We start from the raw sequence: 8,198 nt of genomic DNA, 5'->3' as shown, positions 1-8,198 counted from the left end.
CTATACAAGGATACCCATTTCATTTTGAAAAGCAGATTCCTTTTATGAGAAAATGTTGGAGCTGCATTCCTGAGCTCATCCTTGTCCCCTTCCCTCAAGTGTCCAACCCACCCAAAACCAAGAACAAAATAACTTATAACAGAAGTGCTTGTCTAGGTTGCCTTGATTCCCTCAAGAGGCGGGGTGGGACTAGAATTTTGTGTTTTATGTAGCGTTGCCGATTTCCACCCCTGAGTGCAAAAGCTAAAGATGTTCACTGAATGTACTCAGCTCAGTTGGGTCACAAATGAGTAGCAGCTATCCCCTGGAAACTGTAGTTCAGTCCAGTATGCCCTGAGCATGAGCTAACATGGTTAATACTACCAATTGTGCAGGTATAAAAGCAGCATATGCACTAAAAATGCAGCTGATTTTAAGTGATGCATGACACATTCATGGATGATCTTAGGGCATATATAATTTAGCAACCCAGTAAATTCTAAATATGCAACCAATATGGTTACCTAGCCAGCTGTCATGCTAAATGCCACTAAATCATAGTTACAAAACCACTTGGAACAAATGCTGCTCATTTTAAATTAGGAACAAACCATCCACGTGGGCTGCTTGACCCAACAGAAAATATGCTTTGCAAGTACAGAATATTTTCCTAACTATTATTTGTGAACACTGTAGGTTGCTGGTTGTTTAGATCCTGTATCTTGGTTGCACTCTTGCCTGCTTCTGTTTTGTTACTTTCCTAGGTTCTCCACTTCCCCCTTCCCTTCTTGCCTGAACTACTTTTATAGCATTCACTTTTGCCTGCCTGCCTGACCATGAACTCTTCTAGCCTCTCATACAGAGGTCTGTTTGGCCTGTTCACCTAGTACGGGTTGCACAGGATTGAGCATCTGACGTCCTTCAGAGAATGATTCTTGCAAAAAATAAATCCTCTTTTGAGAGGTCTTGATCCTTCAGGAGGGGTATTGGATCTTCTCAAGGAGCAATGGGCAAATGCTGTGAAGAATCACCATAATAAAATAGCAAGCAGGGTTGACCTCATACATTTCAGTCTAATGTGACTTCAAATTTGCATTTCATCGACTGGTAATTTCTCATGTTGCTTTCCTCTTCTGTGGTATAAAATTTGTAACACACTTAGCCTTTACCTTCTGAAGGTCTCATCCATACACCGTTTTGTGTGTCATTTGTTCTTACTAATGTGCAAATTGTTGCAAGGCAACCAGAAGTCAGACCGCAAGATCAGCCCATACATTTAGAACAGTTTCCCCTCTAATTACGGCTAGTAATTATTCCATTTGGAATATGGGTGAAAAGGTTAATGATTAGCAACACATGACTGCCACTGATTAAAGTGAAGCAAAAAAAAAATTTAAACATATAATTGCTACCAAGTGTTTCTTGATGGCAAAACTTTCAGATCCTTTTTTTTTTTGGGGGGGGGGGCAGATTGTATTTTGCATTTTGATCACACATGTCCCTAAAGGCAATTTATGGAGCCTTGCATTGATTCAGTGACTTGGGATTTCATTTATGAATGTTAAATAGCTTGGAGGCAGGCATGAGTGGCTCATCCAATGGGTGACTGATACAATTGCCTAGGCAGTTGTACTGATATGAGCACTGTCAAATAGCTGCTGGGTGCCCTTCTGTCAGGTGCTTCCTCTTTTCCCCAAACTGTACTTTGTTCCTGATGCAGCTGCTTTGCAGAGACAGGAGGCTAAAGAAAGACAGTGGTGGGAAACAGTCTATGATTGGAAGGTATGGAGAACAGAAGAATGATGCTGACTTCCCTATTAAGCATTATGCAACAAAAAAATACCATAATGAAGCAAAAAGACACTCATTCAAAATTCTTATATATTGATCTTACAAACTCACTCACAAACAATTATTCAGTCAATGATTCATAAAGTACATTTTTAAGGTGCTTCAGCTCAAATGTCCGTAGAAGTTTATAAAGTCCAAACTCCAAACTTGAAAGGCAAAAAGTGCTTGTAGTAGAAAGTGTTCATATATCCATTCTTCCTTTGGGTAGAGAACTTCTCATGCCTCCTCCAGTGAAGATGCCATTCCTTATTAAGCAATCTGGGTTTCTTGCAAAATTAAACAGGAACATTTTAAAGATGAATGCAATATATTCTAGCATTAATTCATTCAAATTTTCTTAAGAATTCTAGCTCAAGAACTAATTTCACAGAAATTCACAATATAAATTGACAGAAGGAACTGAGTTAGGGTTGTCAACACTACCCTGAGAAATTCCTGGAGATTTGGGTGCCCGTGGAGGGCAGAATTCAGGGAGGGGAAGAAGCTCTGCAGGATATGATATGATTGAGCCTACCCTCCAAAGTTGTAATTTTCTGCAGGGGAACTCATCTCTGTAGTTATAATTCCTGGAAGAATCCAGCCCCAACCTGAGGGTTAGCAGCAGTCTTATTGAGCCCCTCAACACAATTTAAGGTAATAATTCACAACTTCTATCAGAGCATATTCTTTGCATGCATAAAATCTCACATTCAGTCTCTAATGTTTACAGTTAAAACAAAGTTGTAGGTCATGGAAAAATCCTTAGAGAGTCACTGCCAATTAGACTGGGCAGATCAAATATACACTTTTTTGTTTGTTTCAATTTTCCTATATGGTCAGAAAAAAACCCTTTTGCTCCACATAGTTTCTTTGACAAATTTCCAAGTTTTATTTCTTTCTTTTCACTGTTTTTTTATGCCATATGTCATTATCACTGTACTTATGTGCAATTTATGCAAAAATAGTTTTAATGGCACTATTTCAATCAAATGTTAATACAAAAGGAACTTGAACTTACCAACTGAACCAGAGTTATTGTGAAACTTACTAACCTTCCCAGTGGAAACACTGGGGTAGATGAAGCAAAGTTCTGTCTCCATATAAGGCAACTTCAAATGTTGTTTGCATACACATGAAGATGCCTTATTGAGTCAGACCACTGGTCTACCATGACAACTATTACCTATTGTGATAGCATCTCTAGGGTTGCCAACTCTGGCTTTAAGAAGTCTTGGGAATTTTGGAGCAGTGACTGTGGAAAGTAGAGTTTGAAGAGAGGAGGGAGCTCAGCAGAGATGTGATGCCCTACAATCCACTTTCCAAAGCTGCCATTCCCTCTAGGGAAACTAATTCGATCCTCAGGAGATCAGTTGAAATTCTGGGAGAACTCCATTTGGAGGTTGGTAACCCTAAGCAGCTTTCCAGGAAGTTTTTCACATAATCTAATTAGATCCCTTTTTAACTGGAGATACTGGGGATTGAACCTGAGACATTCTGCATGAAAATCAGGTGCTCTACCACTGAGCCTCAGCCCTCCCTATGTTCTCAAGAAAAGGGAGCTTAAAGAATGAAAACTACTACTCTGGCAATAGAGTAATGTCTGGAGTGCAGCACATTCTGGGAACTAAAGAGTGTATTTCATGTTGCATTTGTGTAGGCCTTCCAGCAGCAATAGTGAAAGTAGTCAGCTCAGCAGGAAGTTTGAAGCGAGGACTTCAGTCAACATCAGCCTGCCAGGACCACCTAGCTAATGCTAGGAAAGAAAATGAATTGAGATGACAATAAAAGCTCAAGTGTCCCATTTCCACATCTCTATTAAAGGGATAGGAAGGTTTTCTCCAGTCATGTTGGCAACCCTGACTCCAAAAGGTGACCATTTTATCTTGCATCATTCAAACTAGGTGAGCAGGTTGTGGGGTAGGAGTTCACAGTAGCATCAAAAGTCTATCAACAAATGCAAATATAATATACTATAAAACCAAATGCTGTAAAAACAAATGTAACTTTAGAATATATGGCTTGTGTCCATTAGACAATGGAGGCCACAATCCTAAGGACATTTTCCTGGAAGTAAATCCCACTGAATTACATGACATTTAATTCTAAGTAAACCTGCTTAGTATTGCTCTCAAAAAAATTTCTTGACCCAAAATTTGATTATTTGACACCAGTTATTCTAAATTATTTTACTGAACTACAAGCCATATTTAACCCTAATATATTTTTCATCAACTTAGATGAAGAATTAATTTTGCTCACTGCACATCTCTGAATAGTCATGTAGATAGATAGATAGATAGATAGATGAATTTATTTATTTATTTATATGTATGTGTGAAAGGAAGGCATACACTAGTCTGTTTCCTTCCTTCCTTTCACGTAACAAGATATATTTTTGATCTTCTCCAGTCCAAGGCAGGTTTGTATGAAGCATGTATTGACACCTTTCATTCTTAAGGTTACTGAGCACTGTACAAGGAGAAAAACATAGTTTAAATCAGTTGTTTTGGTGAGAATAATCAGGAAGAAAACAGGTATTGCAGTACTGGAGGTGGCAGTGGGGGAGAAATCACAGGTCTGTCCAGATCACATCTAAACTGAACTGAATACAATTAGTCACACATATTAAAAATTATTACTTATTATAAATATCAAGCAAGATATAAAATTAAATACAACACAATGATAACAAACCAGAAGAAGCAGACTTAAAACACATCAGAATACAAATTTCGTCTTGAAGTGTGAAATTCCAGAATGCAATACACATTGTGTTTCTAAAAATTGTATTTCTTCTCAATAAAGTCAAGAGTTCCTTTCAAGATAACCTTTAAACGAACTTAGAACTGAAGGTATTTCCACTTTCTCCCACCAACATCAAGGAACAGCTACACCAGTCAGCCTGGCATAGGAGTAGTGCCAAACTAGGATCTGGGAGACCCTGGATCAACTTGTCACTCTCTCATGATGAAAAATTGTTGGATGACCTTGGAGCCAGTCATTCCCTCACTCTAGCCTCCTTTATGGCATTGCTGAGATGATAAGATAAATGAAATAATCTTTTGTAAGACACTTTGGATCTGAATTGGGTAGAAAAGCAACATGTAAACAACTACCTTAATAAACAATTTAATACACATTCTGTCTGCAATGAATACGTTTGCACTCATTTATAAATGTATATTTATTTTATTCGAGTTATTTAGAGTCTGCTTTCTCACCAAGAGTCAAGGTGGTTTACACAATGAAAATCCATGCAATCAATAGGTTTATACATCTAAAAAGCAATACAATAGGACTAAGAACTGCAGAATTTTGAAATGAAGCTGTCATCTGAACAAAGCAAAAGTATTAAACATGAAATGCTAAACAATGCAGGACATGTTATTACATCAGTAGAGACATTTTCCTGGGATGATCTGATATGATGTAGCCCTATTTCCTTCATTAAAAAAAAATGCCCTCCTGGACAATTTTCATCATTTGTAAAATATCAGGAGCATGGGAGCCTTCCTGCCCTCCTTAGGTACGCCATTCCATAGGGGGAGGGCTACTAAAGAGAAGGCCCATGTATCAGCAATTGTTGATCTGCAGGGTGGCAACAGGGCGTTTTTGGTAGAAAAAGCCCAGCAGGAACACATTGGCACATTTGGCCACACCCCATGATACCAAGCCAGCCGGAACTGTTTTTCTGTGCATTCCTGCTCAAAAAAAAAAGCCCTGGGTGGCAGCATTAGAAGGCTTTCGCCCGGGACATGGGACGGAGACGGTGCTGGTCGCCCTAATGGATGACCTTCAACGGCATCTGGATCGGGGCGGCTCGGCGGTGCTGATGTTGTTGGACCTGTCGGCGGCGTTCGACACGGTCGACCATCGGCTACTGAAGGGTCGCCTCGCCGACGCAGGGATTCAGGGGTTGGCTTTACAGTGGCTTTCCTCTTTCCTTGAAGGTCGGGGACAAAGGGTCGCAGTTGGGACCGTCTCCGTCCCATGTCCCGGGCGAAAGCCGGACTGATGACACCCAGCTCTATCTATTGATGGATGGCCAGCCGACCTGCGTCCCGGAAAATCTAGACCGGGCACTATATGCCGTGGCTGAATGGCTCAGACTGAGCGGGCTGAAGCTTAATCCTGCGAAGACAGAGGTCCTTTGCTTGGGTCGCCGTGGTCCGGAAGGGGGAATCCCCTTACCAGCCTTTGACGGTGCGCCGCTGATAGCGGCGGACAGGGTCAGGAGCTTGGGGGTGCTGTTGGAGCCTTCCCTAAAGATGGAGGCTCAGATAGCAGCCGCTGCCAAGTCCGCGTTTTTTCATCTTAGGCGGGCAAGGCAGCTGGCCCCCTTTTTGGAGCGCGACGACCTAGCAACAGTGATCCACGCTACGGTCACCTCGAGGTTAGACTACTGTAATGCCCTCTACATGGGGCTGCCCCTGTCCCGAACTCGGAAATTGCAGCTGGTGCAGAATGCCGCGGCCCGGCTGTTATTAGGTCTCCCAAAGCGGGAACACATTCAGCCGGGTCTTCGGACCCTGCACTGGCGTCCAGTAATATACCGAGTCCGGTACAAGGTGCTGGTTATCACCTTTAAAGCCCTATATGGCTTGGGACCTGTCTACCTGAAGGACCGTCTTTCCCCGCACGTTCCCCAGAGAGTACTGAGGTCGGGAACACAAAATCTCCTTACTATCCCTGGGCCGAAGGAAGCCCGGTTGAAGTCCACCAGAGAAAGGGCTTTCTCTGTTATGGCCCCTACATGGTGGAATCAGCTGCCGGAAGAGGTGAGGGCCCTGCGGGACCTTGTTCAGTTCCGCAGGGCCTGTAAGACGACCCTCTTCCGGCTAGCCTATACTTAGCTTGAGAATTTTACTGTAACTTGCTGGATTCCTTTTATATATAGCTGAAATATTTATGTGTATTAATAACTAGGGTTTTATCTGTTTTATCTGTTTTATCTGTTTTAAATATGGATCCCTTTATATGTGTAATTTTGATGGATCTACTATTGGAAGCCGCCCTGAGCCACTTGTGGGAAGGGCGGGATATAAATCTTAAATAAATAAATAAAAATAAATAAATAAAGGCTTTGTTGAGATGAGTGAAGTTGTCATGGTTGATCATGCAGGAGAGGTGGCCCCACGGATAAGAAGGTCCAAGGCCATGAAGAGCTTTGTATGTGACAGCCAATATCTTGTGTTGAACTCAAACAGAAGAGCCATCAATAGAGTGACTGCAGAATGGTATTATATGCATGTTGTACCTAGCTCCCAATAATAACTTAGCTGCAGCATTCTGCACCAATTGAAATCTCCAAGGTGATTTTGAGGGGAGATCTATGCAGAGTACATTGCAGTAGTCTAGTCTGTGTGTAACCATGGCATGGATCCAGGTGGCTAGATTTACCAAATCAATATAGGGGGCATCTTCCAGGCTAAACTAATCTGTATTTTTGGGGTGTGTGCGGTTACATTATCTTGCTTCTCCAACAGCAATGCTGTATCCAGTGACCCCTAGACTCTCAAACAAAACAGCAAGAGTCAGGTGAACCCCATCCAAAGTTTTAAGTACAATATCATTTAGGACCTCATGCTTCCCAAGCAGCATTATTTCTATTGTTTCTGGGTTCAATTGCAATTCAGCCATTTAGCAGTCATGCACTGGCTCAAAACCTGAATTGCATCACCAGGGGATAGAGAGCTATAGAGCTGGCTGTCATCAACATATTGATGGCATTCAGTTTCAAAGCTACAAATGATTTCTCCTAAAGGTTTAATATTAGGATTGCCAAGCTCCCCCTGAGCTCCCATTGCCCACTACCACTCCAAGCAGTGTAAGGGGGAAGAAGAAGGTGATGATTGATGGTGATGGTGATGATGATGGTGATGATAGTGATGGTGATGATAACCTCACCAGCACTGTGAGTTTGATGATGTCCCTTGGGGGGAAAACCTGGAAGTGTTAGCAATAGCTCTAGGAATCTCCAAATACTCTGGCAGTTCCTACAACTGCCTTGGTTGCTTCAGGGTTGTCCCCAGAAGTGATGTTATCAAGCTTGTAACAACACCCTCACTATGTCCCTGCTCCCAACTCTCCTGGCAGTTGCCTGGCAACCACACTTTACATGCAGATAAATCCAGTAGTAGTATCAAAACAGTATGGCTTTTGTCTACATTAGATGGAGGTCATCAACTAAAGCTAACAAGGTTAAGGATGGGCATGAACTTGGAAAATGGGATCCAGCTATATGTTATCTGGAACCAGCCTGTTTATATGGACATTCAGCTTTGTTAGATACAGAGCATTTGGGTTTAGAAGCCTACCCAATAAGAACATTTGCTCAATGTGAACTATGCCACAGTGACTGCAACCCATTCTCCAGACAGTTCCTTTGT

The sequence above is a fragment of the Heteronotia binoei genome, chromosome 12, assembly GCF_032191835.1.
Source record: "Heteronotia binoei isolate CCM8104 ecotype False Entrance Well chromosome 12, APGP_CSIRO_Hbin_v1, whole genome shotgun sequence".
Classification (NCBI taxonomy): Eukaryota; Metazoa; Chordata; class Lepidosauria; order Squamata; family Gekkonidae; genus Heteronotia; species Heteronotia binoei.
Note: the sequence above shows the minus strand (reverse complement) of the source record.